This window comes from Melanotaenia boesemani, chromosome 11 (assembly GCF_017639745.1).
Source record: "Melanotaenia boesemani isolate fMelBoe1 chromosome 11, fMelBoe1.pri, whole genome shotgun sequence".
Classification (NCBI taxonomy): Eukaryota; Metazoa; Chordata; class Actinopteri; order Atheriniformes; family Melanotaeniidae; genus Melanotaenia; species Melanotaenia boesemani.
This window is the reverse complement of record NC_055692.1, coordinates 5,670,119-5,688,515: the sequence shown is the minus strand read 5'-3', so window position 1 is coordinate 5,688,515 and position 18,397 is coordinate 5,670,119.

The window sequence follows — 18,397 nt, the reverse complement described above, 5'->3', positions numbered from 1 at the left end:
CTTGATTTTGATAATGATTGATTATCCGTCTAATTTCTTTGGTGCCACCCGCAGCACTTGGTGCATGCAGTATGATGCTTGCAGCAGCTCCAATATTGGTATTGCTGCGACTGTCTTTGAGTGTGTAGGCCTAGTTATTACATGTGTTTGCATTAAACTAAGACCCAAAGCAGAAACGGTTTGTTTAAACTAAGTACAGTCTTACTGTTTCTGTGAGAATCAAGATATAATTAGCAGCCAGGTGCTGAAAATAAAAAAAAATTTAATTAAATCATAATTCCCAGTGTGAGAACCTCTATAAAAGCAGAGGTTTGGTTAGTTTTCTTGGTCCAGATTATTAAGATGCCATTGAGGAAAGACACCAGCAATGATCTTGGAAAAAGCAATCTTTCCTATTAATTAATCTAGAAAGAGTAATAAAGCTATCTCCAAACTATTGGTCCATCATTAATGGGAAAGATTACTGCAGAAAAAAAACAAGAGCTTCATGTCAGACTCCAGGCCTCAGTTAGCAAGTAAGTGATGTTAAAGTTGATGACAGAACAAGTAGAGAAAGTGAATAAGTTGGGTTTTAGAAGGGTTGCAAGAGAAAGTGTCTTCTTAAAGAGCATTGCAGCATGGCTTAGGTTACATCTGAACATCCCACCAGACCTCTCGAACAATGTCCTTCAGATAAACCAGACCAATGCTTTTTTCATAATGCACAACAACATGGAGGAAAGTTTTAAAACTTTCATAATACAACCTGAAGTCAGATCTTCAAAGAAAAAAAATGTTGTAAATGTTTATATTTAAACATAAATAAATGCAACCCCATGTGGAAAAAATACAACATAGAAATATATTTGAGCTGTCCAAGAGTCAGATCTGTCTAACAGCTAAAGCTGGCTGAGACTTGGTCATAAAACAGGACAATGATGCCAAACAAAGCTGCAAATCTACAAGAACATTTCTGAAAAAGGAAAGAATCAAAGTCCAGATCTCAACCTGAATGTAAGGCTGTGGTGGGATTTTATAATTCTACAAGACTTTCCCAAAACTCTGTGCTCAGTTATTTTCTGACTTAATTTAAAACTGAATGCTACTTGGAAAAGAGAAAAAAGGAAAACATCCCAAAATTCAAGATCCTAAATGTCTAAAAGCACCAAAGTGCCAGAATTTGTCAGTACAACAAACCATAAAAAATAACTAATTTCAAAACTGCTTTAATATTAAATTAAATTAAATTAATTAAATTAAACTTTCAAAACATAGTGACAGAATAAGATTAATACAGTCAAGATAACTAAATACAATGTGAGTTAATTATACAAACAGATGAAACTGACAAAGAGGCATAAAGACCTGCAGAAGATTAACTTGAGGGATTTTGCAGTAAATTAATGAATCTCATCAGCAAGTGAGTGAATTCATTTAATGGAATGTTTTAATGACTTAAAATAAATATGTAGATTTGGATGATTTAGATTCTAAGTTGATGAAACCTCACAATTCCACCAGTTTTTAATTTACCTTAATGTAGATCCCTGACACTGTTTCACATGTCAAACGTGATTCACATCTTTCTAATTGCTGAACAGAATTATCAGATCGGACCCCCCCCACCCCCACCCCCCCACCCCCCCCCCCCCACACACACACACACACACACGCACAGCTTTCAGCTAAAAAGATTAAAGCCAGCACCAGAGACAAGAAGAAGAGACATGGGAACTGAAGGTGTAAATCTGCAGGATGGTGATGACATGTGACCACACAGGAGCCCGCTGGTTGCATCAGTCCTCTTAGTTTCCTGTCTAATCACTTCCTGCTTGTTGAGCTACAACTTAAACTCGCTGTTGTTTCATCACTGCCGCCAAACACAACAGGCACAGATGGATCTTTCTGCAGCCCTTTGGTAACTAAAGAGTTTAAACTGCTTGCATCATGATAAGTGTGTTTTATGTCATACAAATTACAGAAGCCCATTCAGGCCAGTATGTGTTACAGTATTACTTATTCCAGCATTTCCCAAACTGGGTGTACCCGGATAACTTCAGTGGGTCACCAGATCATTGTAAAAAGACATATATAGTTTACATTTATCAAATAAATTTGGGATCTTTATCAGGGCTGTCAAAGTTTATGCATTAACATGTGAAATGAACGCATTCATGTTTAAATACATTAATAAACGCATAAGTTATTCCTCATGTCAGGAGAAGCAACAGAAGCTTTCTGGAATACGGTTGTGCTGATAGTACAGAAAACTGATTATATATGTAGTTAAAATGACTACTCCTGACTTTTTACCTTTTAACAAATAACTCCTGGAATTCTCATCCTTCTTTGTCATATTTGATTTTATTACATTAATGTTTAAGTCGTGATTTATAAGAAATATTTGAACTGCTACTGTGTAAAAGGCTGTTAAGAAGTACCTAATTTGTTTAAAGTGTTGTTTTTTTCATACTGTAGACATTTAAAATATGTGTGAAAAAGACTATTTTGAATTCATTATTGAATTTTGCACAAAACTATGATTAATCATAGCAAATCATGCGATCAATCGCGTTCAAACATTTTAATTGTTGCCCAGCACTGGCGGTCATCATTATACCAGAGATGTTCGCAAGTTTTTCTTTTCAAGTCCAAGTCAAGAGTCAAGTCATGTAGTTGTAATGAGTAATCTGCCGTCTGGTCTGCTTAGAAGATGCATTGTAATGGCCAAGGAATTTAAAATCTATACTCAGTCTTTGTCTACCAGTATTTAGTAACAGCACAGATCTTTAGCTACAACGGACAAATGCTCTCTCTCTCCTCTGGATAATTTCTTTCAGAAAACCTGTAGAGGAACATGTTTAGTCAGATGATCTTATGAGTGCCTGAAAAAAAAAGAACATGTGAATTTGAAACTTTAAAATTTTATAGAAAAAAGCACAAATTTTTAATTAATTTAAATCCAATACTTGCAGGTCCAATAAATATCCCTTATATTCCTAAATCAGCATAACCTGTATTTTTCTTATAAACAGACCCAGTAAAACCACGTTGTTTGCTGTGGGTCTGACACTAGTTTAGTCCTAGTTTAATGTCATCATTGCATTGGAAACTGTGTTCAGTAAATGTTTCGTTCTTCTTCTAAACACATTCAGTGGAGCCAGTCTGCTGGAGCTAACACTATTTTACTACAAAGTTAGCAACAAGCTAATGTTTACACCACTGTGGCTCTAAGCTCGTTGCTAACATAGATGCTAACATTAGCTTCATATTACAGTAACTAACCTCTCCAGGTGTGTTTTAAAGTGGATGTGGTAGATCCAGCCTCCTGGGGCCTCATTTATCAACTGTGCATACACACTAAAGTGTGTGTTAAGTGAGAGATTTATTACCTAGTACTTGTGTGTAGGAAAATGTATCGATTTGGGGACAATTCCTACAATGTGTACACACAAACCCTAGTAATAAAACAGTGAAACTGCAAATAGAATACACAAAGAATCAGTGTTCAGCAGTCTCAAACCTCACACGTTCTCTGTTACCTCTAATTAGTAAAAATTGCTCAATTAGTAATGTAGTAGACAATTTGAATAACTGGTGTAAGAGGTTATAAAACACAGCTGTGACAGAACAACCTGAAAAGAAAACTTGAAATGCACATGCCATGGCTTATCTTGCACTTTTGGAGGATTTGGAGAACCATGCTCTCTGCAGGGAGCATGTTTTCAAAGAGTGTTCTGATCTGCTCAGTGAGAGCACAGAGTGGCTTCCCAGCAGGTACCGCTTCCCCAAAAATATTCTGTTGGATTTATGCTTTGATTTGCAACCTATGTTGGACCAAGAGATAAAACCATCCCTGTGCACATCCAGCTTCGGTCTACCATGGGATTTTTGGCCACTAGAACATTTCAGCAGGAGATTGGAGACATGCTGCATTTCACTGTCGACACTAAGTAGAATTTTGCCAGCAGTGTTGGATGCAATATTTTCTTACATCAAGTTCCCATACAGACCTCACCATGAAGCTGAAATTAAACAAGGATTTCATGCCATTGATTGAACCCACATCTCAATAAAAGCCATTTCAAAATTAATGCAGCAACATATGTCTCTGTTAAATGTTGCTCGGTGGACTGGAGGAAGCACGATTCATTCATTCACAACTGGGCTATCAGACAAGGTGTCCCTCTGGAAACCCAGAGACAAGGCTAGCCAATCCCTACTGAAGAGACTGTCCCACCCCCTAATGCCACTGCCATTCAAATAAGAGAGAGGATCATGCATAGATTTTAGGCAAGCTTCCCTGTTAGCTATTGTTAAAAAAATACACATTTCATCATTCAACTTTTTAAAGTTTGTGTATCCCCCGTGAATTTGCTCCCTCAAGGCAAAGGCCTAGTCCAAAATGACAGTGCAGGGAATCATCCACCAAGGAACTTAACTCTACTGGGAATCTTTGGAATATGCTGGAAAAGACTTTACACTATGGTCTGTGTTCCCGTTGTCGATATAAAATCTAAGAGAAAATTTAATGCAAATCTGGACAAAGTGTGAATGTTTTTACATTTAATAAAATTCTGTAGCAAATGTGTGCCATAATCAATCAAAAGATGGTCCAACAAAGGAAAAAGACTGACTTTTTCTTTCTTTGGTCAAGCCGTGAATATCTATCCAAGGTCCCTCCGTCCTTGGCCTTGTTATTGTATGAAGGTTTGCACACATTCAGCCATGTTCTGTCAATTTCTCTCACTGACAGGCACCACAGTGGTCACATATGTGGGACTGAATGATGATGTGACCGCTATCTGGGGGTCTATTTTCCAACAAGTAAAACAACATAACTGCTAAGTGGGAGTGTGAATCAAAATAGTCTCCAAGGTCCTTTGATCGAGAATGAACCTTTAAGCTAAACTGTCATGGCTATTTGATATTTAAAAAGTTCATTTTAGTTATACAAACTGTCATCAAATGTTTGCCTCATGGATTTTTCACTTTCTTCAGGATACGACATCCTCTATTCGTAGACAAATTTGCATATCAAAGTTCAGATGTAAGATCAGTCACACAAAATCCACATTTATATATGAGCTCCTCAAGCCAATCATCTTGTCAAGTGATTCCTGTGACGTTGAAAGTCTTTGCTCTGACATTTCTCAGCTACATTTGTGGAGAAACTGAGCGTTTTATGGATTTTTACTCAATCTTGTGATTTCTACAGTTACCCAGTCATGAAAGCCGTTATCCACACACAAGAGGTTAGTTACAGGGACAAGCTCAGAGAAGCATGATTGAGGTTCTGTTACATTGAAAACATAAGAGAAAAGATGATACAATGATCTCTGAATTGCACGAAGTTAAAACCATTCTTCAAGGGAAGTTAGTGTTTTATATGAGAACTTTACAACAGTTTGGCATCTCAAAAGATCTGAACCCTTAGTTAACTTCTACGAAGGGACTTCAGCTTTCTCTCAGAAAAAAATATAAAGTTTTATTTTTCAGGCTTCATAAATGCTCAATTCTTGTCTTAATGGTCAGCAATTTTGGGCTCCTTTAAACAGATGTGTGAGGGATGCTGTCTGATGAAGATGTTGTGAATTAAACTTTTGAATTTATCATGATGACTTGTGTTTTCATGTTCATAAACATAGACATACACTCACTGGCAATTTTATTAGGTGCACCTGTTGAACGTTCTTGGTAAAGTAGCATCGCATAACTTTAAAACTCAGTGTTTCTGAGTTGATTTGATGGTACAGTCATATTTATTACGTACTTTCCAGGAGCCATTGTTCCCCAACAGCATCCCGTGGACGAGAAACCACAATTCACAACTTTTTCTTTACCCCACTGCTTCACTTTTGCAGCAGCATATTGCTTTACGGCACGTGTTGCATGCTAGCAACTGGATATCAACACGCTGGTCGTTTTGAAAGCCACAATGGCTAATTCAGCAAAGAAACCCAAGAGAAAATTATGGGAGGAAGAAAGAAAAAGAAAGAGAGAAAGGGACAAAGCAGGAGATAAGACAAGAATTACATCAGGTTGACCTTTTTTTCAGCAGTGGAGTTTTAGCACAAATATCCAATCAGCCAATCATACGGCAGTAACTCAATACATTTTGTCATGTAGACATAGTAAAGATGACTTGATGAAGTTCAAACTTAGCATCAGAATGAGGAAGAAATACCATTTAAGTGACTTTGAACGTGGCATGGTTGTTGGTTTGAGTATTTACTGGAATTTTCATACACAACCATCTCTAGGGTTTCCAGAGAATGATCTGAAGAAGAGAAAATATCCAGTGAGTAGCAGTTGTCTGGACCAGAATGTCTTGTTGATGTCAGAGGTCAGAGAAGAATGGGCAGACTGGTTGGAGATGATGGAAAGGCAACAGGAAGTCAAAAAAGCACTGGTTCCAACCAAGGTCTGCAGAATAGCATCTCTGAACATGCAACATGTTGAGCCTTGAAGACCACACCAAGTCCCACTCCTTTCAGCTAAGAACAGGAAACTGAGGCTACAATTCACATAGACTCAACAAAACTGGACCATAGAAGATGGAAAAATGTTGCCTGATCTGATGAGTCTCCATTTCATCTCCATATTTAGATGGTATTTTATCCCTAATAAAGTGGCCAGTGAGTTTATGTGCACTCAACCCGCAATTTGAATCCAATTTTATTGGTTCTGGGCTCTGGTGCCCGGGGGTGGTCCTCCTCCCTCCGGGGTGGTGGGCTCCGTATGTGCCTGGGGTCTGGGCCTGCCCGGATGTGCTGCCGTGGTGTGGGTTGGTGCATGCCCTGGTGTCTGGTTGACACCCTGGGACCCAGGGTATGGCCCGGGGGCAGGGGGGGTGTAGGGGTTTGAAGGAGGGCTGAGTGGGATTTGGGGGATTATAGGGGGAGGTGCTGGGGTGTGAGACAGGGATGCTTGTGTGTTGTGTGTGTGTGTCTATACTTTGGATGTTTGTGTGAATGGGGGGGTATGTTTGTGTGCGTGCGTATGCATGTGTTAGGATGAGTGAGGGTGTGTCTGGGGAGTGTGAGTGGGAGGGTTGGATGCTGTGCGAGTGTTTACATTTTTTGGGTGGGGCTGAGAGGGCATATGTGAGTTATGATGAGTGGGAGTGTGCAAGGAAATAGGTGTGTGCATGTGTTTCTGTGTGTGGTTGGGGCGGGGTTAAGTGCACTGGTGGGGGGGGGGGGCTGGGCGGGCCTGGGGGTGGTGGGCCGTGGGTCTGCCGCTGTCCCCATCCTCTCATTCCCCTTTAGGGGTGTGGGAGGGTGGGAACTTTCTGGGGTGGGTGGCGGCTCACTGGCTGCGGTCCCTGAATGGCCCGGTCGTGGGGGGCGGCCTCTCCTGGCCTGTCTTGCCCTGGGGGGCCTCCTGGGGAGCAGGGGTGCCTAATGCCACTAAAGGCTCATCATCCAGAGGGAAGTTTGCTTCCCTCTGGACGTACATCCCCGGACCCCTCTTACTTCCCACTCTCTCTGTCTCACACACACACGTAGGGAGTTGGGAGGCGTGGAGCCATGCGGGGTGGAACGGAGGAGACCATTCAGTGGTCTCCTTGGATGCACCCCGTGGCTGCTCGCCTCTCAGTTTTAATTGCACCGAGACACCAAAACACAAGAAACACAACGCACAAACAAACACCTGGGGGGCATGGCATGTGGTGCATGGAGGGCGGGGCCACTTAGGTGGCCCGGCTCGCGGCTCATTGCAGTCACTGCCCCTCAATTTTAATTGCACACAACACACACTACATAAACAGTCAGGAGCGGGGAGGGAGAGGGTATTGGGGACCTCTTACACCCCTGCTCCTGTGTGTGGCTGGGGGGGGGGGGGGGGTTGCCCCGAGGCCGGGTCCCGGGGTGGCTGCGCTGGTGGGCTGCTGGCTCTATGGGGGTTGGGGCTCGCTGTCCGCTGGTCCGCCTGGGGTGTCCCTCACGGGGCATGGTGGGAGGGTTGTGTGTGGCGTGATTGTGTGGTGGTGAGTGATTGTGGGTGCGGCACGGGGGAGGGTGTGAGTGTGGGGTTATATGGGGTGCAGGTTGAAGTAGATGGGGAGTGGGGGGAGGGGGCCGATAGCACCCTGGTTCCCGGGGTGTGCAGCTGGAACATCGGGGTGTGTGCTGGCCTACGCCGGGTGGCTGTCTGGGGGGGCCTGGTCCTCCTAGGCATGTTGCGGGCCCTCTGCCTTTGGGGGGTGGGGCGGCCGCCTCTGGGCTCCTGGGGCCCTGGGCCCTTCGCTTGGGCTGCCCTGGGTGGGCCGGTCCCTGGCGGGGCCGGCGGCTGCTGATCTTGGCCCACTGGGGCCTGTGCCCCGGGACCGTGGGGGGCTCTTGCTGGGGCTCTCCTCTGCCGCCCTTCGGGTGGGGCTGGAGTCGTCTTTGTGGTGGGGTGGCATGGGTTGGTGCTCCGGGTCTGCTGCTGAGGGCCCGGCCCAGGCCCTGGTCTGCCTCTGGCCTCCGTGGAGGCGAGGTCGCATTTGCATGATCTCACTCACCACTCTTCATCACTGATCACTCCTTGTTTCTCATGCTCTGCATGCTGACACAGTCACTGAGTTGTCTAGTGGGTTTTTAATATTAAGCGATAATTATAATAAAAAAAAAAAAAAAAAATTTGCATTTTTCCTGTGAGTTAGTATCTGGTCGCTGTTATGTCTTTTTGATTTGATTTGGTTATTATTTAAAAACTCTTAATGACTGGCAGCCCTGTTTTTTGTTTTTTGTTTTTTGTTTTTTGTTTTGTTGTTTGTTTGTTTTTTTCTGTGTGTGTGTGTTTCTGCTTTTGTAAAAGTTGTAAGAAATTTTCTGGTGTGTTCATGTACAGGTGTAACAGTTTGTTGTCTGGTGATGGTGTGGATTGAAGGGTCGTTTTCCTTCTGTCTGTGATCTTTTTGTCTCCTTTCTTCTTTCCCTTTTGCTCTTTTTTGCTATTTTCCATCTTTTTCTGTCCCCTCCGGTCAGGTCCAGCAAGATTACATAGATTCCGTGATTCAAAGTAAATAAATAAATAAATTAATCACATTATCAAGAGGAGCCTTACCCATAGGCCTCCCCTTGGCAGAGCAAATTTGTTCAGCACGATATAGCAACCAGATTATCATTTTGCTGCTATGATGCTGGACAGGACAAGTTAAAAAAAAAAAAATAAAGAATCCAATTTTATTGATGATTTACTACTGATTTTGGTTGAGAGATAACCACTCTGTCAGCTGAGCTGTAGCACTTCTTGTGTCTTCATACATAAATTCTTTAAAGTTTAAGTTTTAAATTGGAGGTTCTACTCATTTGTTGACTTACTTACCTAAAGTCAAGGGGTATGTTTTTATGCGTTGGCCAGGTGGAATAAGCAGTATAGAAAACAGATGGATGGATGAACCGGGCAATACATAATCAACAAAAACAAAACTAAAACACCATCTCTTCAATTATGAAGCATTAAAACGCAGTTATGATGCAAACTGCAGTCAACCAATACTTCTGTTTAACGTAATAGCCATTTTTTACTAACATGTCTTTGCATGATTTTTGTTTTTACTCTACTAAGTACAGGAGAGGACAGAATTAAATCTTTTAATCCATGGATTAATTTTTTCCCTCACTAGATTTGCACATATAAAATGCAATAAAGCAAAGTAACTATTTAAACCAAGTAACATTAATCTTATCAAATCAGAATAAATCTTAGTCCCTGCATGAAGCTGCTTCATTAGTATTGTTGTAAGCATGAAGTAAAGTAATTTTCTTTTTCTCGTTCTTCCAGCTCAAGCTGTGATTAAAGTTTCCATGGTAACCAGAGGGGACCCTGCTATTGTAGATGACAGAAATCTTGCAATGCTGTCAAGAAAGGCTTTGGCTTCTTTTTCCGCAGAGTGAACACAGTATGAGAATATTTTTGTTTTATATGCACAGAACCTGCCGAGACAATGGTGGTCTGTTTGAAAAGCTGTCAAAAACTTTCAGTTTAAAACATTTAAAAATGACAGATAAAGTTAATTTATATGAGTTTCTTTTGACATCCTAAAGAGTGAAAAAATGCAAAGGTTATGTGTTTTAAAACAAGATAAATTAGAGGCTGCATTTCTTATAACTTTTTGTGCACTAAGTGGAAAACTTTATTATAAAATAGAAATGGAATGATATATTTAAATATCTTCAACAACTTCAGATCAGATAAGTCTTTTTATAATGCCAAGGCACAGCATGATGTGTTTTTTTTCAGGGGTAGCTATAGCTTAACTCTGGATATGTGCTGTGAATTTTGAGCTTTTAATGACAGGTTTAAAGGTCATTTCATATTTCTTAGCCTTAGTATTTTGTTTAAAACAAAAGCAAGAGGGTTCTTGAAGCATCATTGCTTCAGTACATAATATTTTTTTTCCAAACCCTGCAGGCCAGAACCATAACATGTGTCAAAGTCTTCAAAACTATGACAGTACAGTCATATCTGGCAGTGACAGCTTAAGGAATAATTTGGCTTGACAGCACTGTCAGCTCTTTGTTTAGTCCTTTACAATGGCACATGACCCAGGGAGATCAGCGGGCAAGCCATGTCCATAGTGTAAATGACTGGGAAAGATCAGCAGGTCAGCTAATGCTCACTGACCTTTGGACAATGACACGTCTGAGAAAAACAAATCGTGATGTAGCTGACTGCGCAGGTGCCACATATATAGGAGCAGGACATAGATGTCCCAGGTTCTGTCACAGGGCAAGATAAGGCATGGCAAGCTGATTTGTGTAGCATCTTTTATGTACAGTTCAGTTATTTATTAACACAAAACATGACAGTACATAAAACAAGGACAAGGAATACAAAACAACCAATGTCAGGATGATCATGTAGGAAATGGATGTGTAGGTGTAAAAGGTTATTTGGTGTTGTGTGTTATAAGTGAAGTTATCTACTCATCCAGAAAGTCATTTACAATCTGGTAAAGAAATAGAATAGAATAGAAATACTTTAATAATCCCTTCAGAGAGCCCTCAGGGAAATTTGGGTAATATACAATATGTCACTGAAAATAATCTTATTTGTAACCATTATTATTACCAATACATTACTTTAAATAGGGGCACATTCACACTGGCAGTGTTTGGTCCACTTTATGCGAACAGCGGTCCTCTTCCACAGATAGTTCAGTCTGTTTTGGACCAGTGTGAACATGCATTTGGACCCCGATGTGGACCAAAAAAGCAAACTCTGGCCCATTTAAAAATCAGGGGTCTTGGTCTTCTTGCAAGTAAACTTTGGTCCGGTGCATTGACAGTGTGAAAGCAAAAGGACCATCCAGCAGACTAAAGAGAGGAAATGATGTATGCCGCAACATAGCGAAGCATGTCAGATGTCTTGCTGTGTCCCCTGCTACTCATACTGGACAGATTATGGTGAAAACCACACAGAACAGAAATCCCAAAACTGAATGAATTTATTTTTTGCTCCATTGTTTACTTGTGGTGAACAAGCCATTTTCAGCTCTAGTCTATCAATGAGGCGGATTTTCTTCTTTTTTCCTGTTGTTCAGCAGTTGTTTCGGGAAATGTCGCCCCCTAGTGAGCAGTTGTTGTACCTGTATGGCGTGGTGATGTGGTTTGGTCTACTTGAGTAAAGTGCAATTTTAAAGTAAATCAAACCAAATAAATGTGCAAAAAGTTTTGGAAACTCCCCACCCAATCACACCAAGTCCCCCTGATTTTCCTGGTATGTTATGTAGGGAGGTGGATATCATCCTTACTATCACCATCAACATCAGTTAAATGAATATTGATATCATCGCCATGATCTAAAAATTGTCATAAAAAAAATAAAATAAAATAAAATAATCTTCATCTTCATCATGTCCTGGGGGGCCTCCCAGGGAACTGGGGTGCCTACTGCCACCAGGGGCCATCTAAGTGGCCTTCTTGGCTGCACCCTGTGGTGACTCGCCTCTCAGTTTTAATTTTAATTTAACACAAAAAACACAACAGACCTTTCAATGACTGATCAACAGCAAAAAATAACTATGTCTGCTGTCATGAACCGTGGAATGTGAGGTCCCAAGTGCTTCCTGACGAAGACGCAGGAGACAGACGGAAAGCAGGAACAAGGTTTTAATGATCAAACACTGGATATCGCACATGAACACAACAGGGGAAAAACAAGGAGAAAATTACATGGACCAAACATGACAATGAACTGATAAAGTAAAAAAAAACAACAAAAGAAACAAGGGGTACATATATATATATATATATATATATATATGTGTGTGTGTGTGTGTGTGTGTGTGTACAGATGAACGAATAAGGAACGGGTGAAGTGAATGAGCAAATCAAACCAGATGTACTAATGAACAGGAAACAGAAAGCAAGACAGAAGACAGAAGGGAAGGAACTACAAAATAAGAGAAGGAAAACAGGACAAAACATGACAATACTACAGAAACCTAAATCTAAACTCACAGATCATGACAGTTTACACTCAGAGTGTTTCTGTGATGGATGTGGTTTCTGCTCATGCTTGAACGACATTAGGTGAAATGATGAGTTTTAGTAAATACTTAAATTGGGGCAACAAAACAGAACTTCTGAAAGAGTTCAAGATTACTGAGCGTCCTGGTGGTCAAAAGACTCCAAACAATAGTTGAAGGAGATTCTTGATCATGTCTTTGTTGTAGTCTTTTCATATTTTCTATTAATTTCTTCCAAATCAGTCTACATTGCTAGTGCAACGATTAGTGTTACGATTTAATACCATCTGTTAAGATGGTATTAAATCTGTCCATCATGTAAACACACAGCAACACACAGCTGATCAGATCACTTTATCCAGCGTCCATGTAAACATGTCAGCTGGACCCTCTGATTAGATTGGATAGAAGAAATGTTTGTTCATGTAAATGTTGTTACTGATCATCCTCAGGACAGGACAGATAGGGTATGAGTAGCATTTCATCCTTTTTTTTTATTTATTTATTTTAATTTCTTTATTTTTGTCATTTTGAGAAAGAGCAGCTTATTGTTTAGAACAAAAAGGCAACATATTAGCATCTAAACATTTAGATACAGCTTGAAATCTGTGTGTGTAATACGTCTTTTTCGACCTTTTTATGTTTTTTTAAATCTTGATCTCGTAGTGTTGCATTAATAGATGGTTATTTTTTTTTAATGTTTCTCAAACGCAGCAGGGTAAAACTGCATTTGCAGTAAGAATCTGTTCAACATCTACAAATCCATCCTTATTCATCCTCACATCCAAAAATAAAACAGTTTCATGTTTCATTGCAGAGTAAAGCCATCATTTAAAATATGCAGCATAATTAGAGCGAATTGATCTTTTCCTTGTTTTTCTCACTTGTGTAAGAGGGGTGTTATATTTTTGTTTTATTTGTGCTTGCTGACAGTATGGGAAAAGTTTTACATGTGTTTAAAAATGTTTTATGTTGTATCTAAGCTGAAAATGTGAATTATTGTTATTTGCTTAAACTCTTTCAGAAACAAAGAGGAATTGCCGGGAAGCGAGATCAAAGCTTTCCTCAGGGTTACAGGATGGCAGCAGGAAGGATCTGTTTGACATTTTTCCTGCTGAAGTGTCTCACATACACAACGGGGTACTTGTCTCCATAGCGACAGAGCAGACAGGATGCTAATCGCAATGTCTGCTTTAACCCTGAGGTTATTTTATGTGATGAGAGTTTTTAGACTGGCTGATGAATGAGTCAAAGTCCCTCACTGTCTGTCTGGATGGTGTCAGCACATCTGAGCTGGAAGATTCTCCAATGTTAACATTTCACACCAAAAGCACATTTACAGGAGAGGAAGTAGAGCACCAACTGGGATTTAAACTTTTTTCATTTGTTTTCCCACTTGGATTCATGACATGGATTCTCACTATCACTGGGAAAGTTTTCTCCTTCTGCATCAAATTTCTCTTTGTGGATTAATAAAAGTTTGTTTTGGATGCTTTCTGGTGCATTGGCTAATCTCTGCCTCAGGTGACTCACCACACCAACAGTGATAGTGGAAAATACAGTTTGAGCCATAAAATATTCTTTCCCTGACATTTAAACTCATTCATTTAACCGAATAAACACCAGATTTATAGAGTTAATCTCAAAAGTGTACTATTTAGTCAATTAAATATATAAAAGAATAACGTGGAGTGAAACGTGCTCATCTCAGACATAGACAGAAATCATGGGGGGAATACTGGTCCATATCCCTCTTTTCATGAGACAATGAGAGTATATCTGTTCTACATTACATTGCAAACAACAAAGTTTAATTTAAAAGAAGCTATGTTGAAGAAGTAGTTGTACCAGATGCAAACATTTTCACAGAAAAGCATCAGGAACTCAAATAAGCTAACCAACTATGCAGAATAACAAACACCACAAGTACAACCTTGAAGCAGTTGGGCAGCAGAAGCAGCAGAAAACACATCGGGTGCCTCCTGTCAGCTAAGAACAGGAAACTGAGGCTACAATTCACACAGACTCACCAACACTGGACAATAGAAGATGGAGAAACGTTGCTGGTCTGACGAGTCTCCATTTGAGCTGAAACATTCAGAGGGTAGAGTCAGAAATTGGTGGACACAACATGAAAACATGGAGTCATCCTGCTTTGTATCAATGTTTCCTGCTGGTGGTGTAATGGTGTCAGGGATATTTTCTTGAGACACTTTGGACCACTTAGTACCAACTGAGCATAATCTAGCATGATGATGAACACCACAGTCTACCTGAGTATTGTTACCGACCATGTCCATCCCTTTATGACAGGGATGGGGAACCTTTTCTCTTTCTGGGTCCATTGACATTTTTACAACCTCCTTTTGAGGGCCACATGTAAACTCATTGGTCATTTTTGTTTTGTTTTTTATTTTTGTAAATATTTGTAAGTTTCAGTTTTGCTTTTCTTTTTAAACTGACAAACAAAGCATTGTAAGCAGATCTGGTGTATTAAGCAATGGTAATATTATACCATATTAATGTGGTCCTGTGAAGTAAGAAAGAAGAGTCGGTATGATGATTGAAACTGCTTCTCTTTAGCCAGCTGGAAAAGATGATGTTGCAACTCGCAGCTGATTTTCCAGGTTGGGGTCAGTTAGTTCTGAGTGGAAACGACTTCCCTTTCCGAGTCAGTTTAGAGAGGAGCTGCTCTCGGTAAGTTGTTCCAAACAGAGATACAAAGCTGAGGGCATGTCTCCTCAGGTTGGGAAAATCCTCAGCACAAACATGCAGTTTGTGGAAGTCCAGCAAAGAAAGGTTGTTGTATTTAGCTTTAAGCTAATCGTTGTTTTAAAGCTCTGTTATTTCAGTTGGAGGTTGTCCAGCACGTCAGATGGTTCCATATTAAATGGTGAAAACTTGTTGATCCGCTTCTGGTACTTTTTCATATCATGAAACCTTTCATCAAACATCCGGAGGCGGATGCAATGCAGGAACAAGCTTTTTATGATCAAGCTCTGGATAACGTACACCGTAACAGGGGAAACACGAGCAGAACATTACATGGACGAAACGCACTCAGCCATCATACTTCACAATGGTCCACCAGTTCTCCGTGCTCTGACTCCAGCTCGCTGAGCAGCTTCTGAAGGAATTTACAGTGGAAACACCAGTTGTTACCACATTGTTCATCTTCAGGGAACGATCACACAGATTCTCTTGATGCAAAAGACAGTGGCATATAACTAAATCACCAGGATAGAGACCAAGCCTTCATTTTTGATTAATGCAAGCAACCCATTTTCCAGGGAAACCATCGCCAATGCTCCATCTGTTGTGAGGCCTCTCAACTTCTCAAATGACAGTTTAAATTCATTCATTGCTTGGACAACTGATGGAACAGATCTTCTCCTTGGTTGTTCCATGCATTGCTCTCAAAGACACCAGCTCTTCTTTGGTTTCAAAGTTGGCTGTAAAACCTGAACACAAAAACTGCTGGCTGTGTCGTATTAGTGACGTCTGTTGTCTTGTCATAAGCCAGAGAAAATACTCAAAATCTCTTACATTGTCCTTCAGAGTTTTTTAATACCATTTGTCATATCAGTGATCCTGTTTGCAACTGTTCTTCTGGACAAACTGATGCTTTCAAATAATTTTACTTTGTAGGGAGCTCACTGTTCTGCAGCAGCAATGACAATCCTCCACAAGGTGCGTTTCCATTACCCCTAGAATTGTGTAAAAACTAAATATCGCAATAAAAAAATGGTAATGGAAACACCTACATTTAAAAAAAAACAAACAAATTTCTCTAAAAAGTTTTTACGCTCTCATTAGATGGTTTTTCAGACCTGTTCATGGAAACATTTTTCTCGCATTCACGTTTCACCAGACGTGACGTAGCGTGTCACGTGACCAGTTCATTTCAAATAGAGATGGCGCAGTCGGAGTAATCGCAGGAGGAGACTGAAATCTTTTTACAAATAATTAAAGAAAACAATGTAATCGTCAATGCAAGAGTTTTAGAGAGATTTATAAATCTCTATCCTCCTCAAAGTGGAGTCTCGCGGGACAAGATTTTACAAGAATAGCGACTAATGTGCTAAACACCATTCAGTGGAAACACCTGCAAATCGCAATTGCACTTTATCGAAATGTTAGAAATAGCGCTTGTTTATTTATTTAAATTTCGCGAAATACTGTATTGGAAACGCAGCTACAAACTCCGTCTGCCTGAGGCTTCAACTTCTTTGTAATTAGTTCACTCACCACAACACTCCTAATGTTTTCTCTGACGTTCTGTGGTCTTGTAAACGCTGACTGTTGTGCATCCAAACTCCAACAAAGCATGTGACTTTATTGGCCCGCATCTGACCTTTCAGCTCCTCCAGCTGCCTGTGCTTACTCCTGTAACACCGCTCAAGAATGGACTTCTTCATCACTGGCAGCACCTCTCCACAAACTAAACACACGGGCTTGCTTTTCCGTTCTACAAAAAATATAATCGTTCATCCATTTCGCCTGAAGACTCACCAACACTGGAGAACAGAAGATGGAGAAACGTTGCTGGTCTGATGAGTTTCCATTTTAGCTCCACATTCAGGTTCAGAATTTGGTGGAAAAGTCATGAAAACATGGATCCATCCTGCCTTATATTAACAGTTCAGGCTGATGGTGATGTAATGCTGTAGGGGATATTTTATTTTCACACCTTGGGGTCCTTCATACCAACATGACATGGTTTAAACACCACAGTCAACATAATGAATTCACTGGACTCCAATGATCTCCACAGTCACCAGATCTCAATCCAACAGAGCAGCTTTGGGATGTGGTGGAACTGGAGATTCTCATCATGGATGCAGCAACTGTGTGATGCTGTCATGTCAATATGAAGCAAAATCTCTGAGGAACGTTTCCAACACCTTGTTCAATCTATGACACCAAGAATTAAGGCAGTTCTGAAGGAAAAAGAGGATAAAATCAGCACAGTAGTTGGTTAACAGAGAAAAGAACTAAGCTAAAGTGCTCCACAAACACATTTTTGTCTTTAGATCAAGAAAGAAATGCTAAATATTCTACATGTATCTGGTAAGCTGCAAGGTTTGCCCTTAATTCTGGTGACACTTACTTTGATTTGTTTCAGAAATATATATTTCAATATTCCAAGTTCAAAATAAGCAACAAATCCATTACTAGAAACAGCAGCAGCTATTTTCTTATCAAGCCTTGATCACCATCACAATTATAACAGCTTTTTCACACGATTGTTTGGTGAGATAAAAAATGCTGGTTAACTCATGATACAAGAAACTGCCAGATTAAAAAGTTGGGTTCTCATAATGTATTTCTACACATGTTCTCAGAGTAATTTTACCCTGAGATGATGCCATACATAATGCAACTTTGCAATTTTGCAATCAATCAATCAACCAATCAATCAATCAATCAGTCAAATCAAATTTTATCTATAAAGTGCTTTACAACAACCACAGTTGATCAAAGTGCTAGACAAAGATAAAAACAGGAATAGAAATATAGTACACTTATACATTATGCACATCTGTTCATTTCACAAGTGACACCACTCTCAAATGTCAAAGGCTGATAATTTACTGTTCTCCATTTATTATTATTATACTCCATTTAAAATTATAATTAATAATAGGAATGGGTCCTGTCACTGCAGCTGTCTGTAATAACTGTGCATAAGGATGCCTGCTGTAGCATTGTTCGATGACCTTGCTAATGCAATTTCAAGTGGAGAACAAATATTTACCAACAATCATTTTGTGCTGCTTTTGTGGCTTTCGATTTGAACGGAAATCAGGATGATGCACATGCATACAGTTTCACAGTCATTTAAAGGTACAGTGTGTAAGAATTACTGGCATTTAGTTAGAAAGATGGGCAATAATGAACATGCCAATCGCAGATGTGAATGAGCCTGTTTTCATCTGTGAGTGGGTCCAGTGG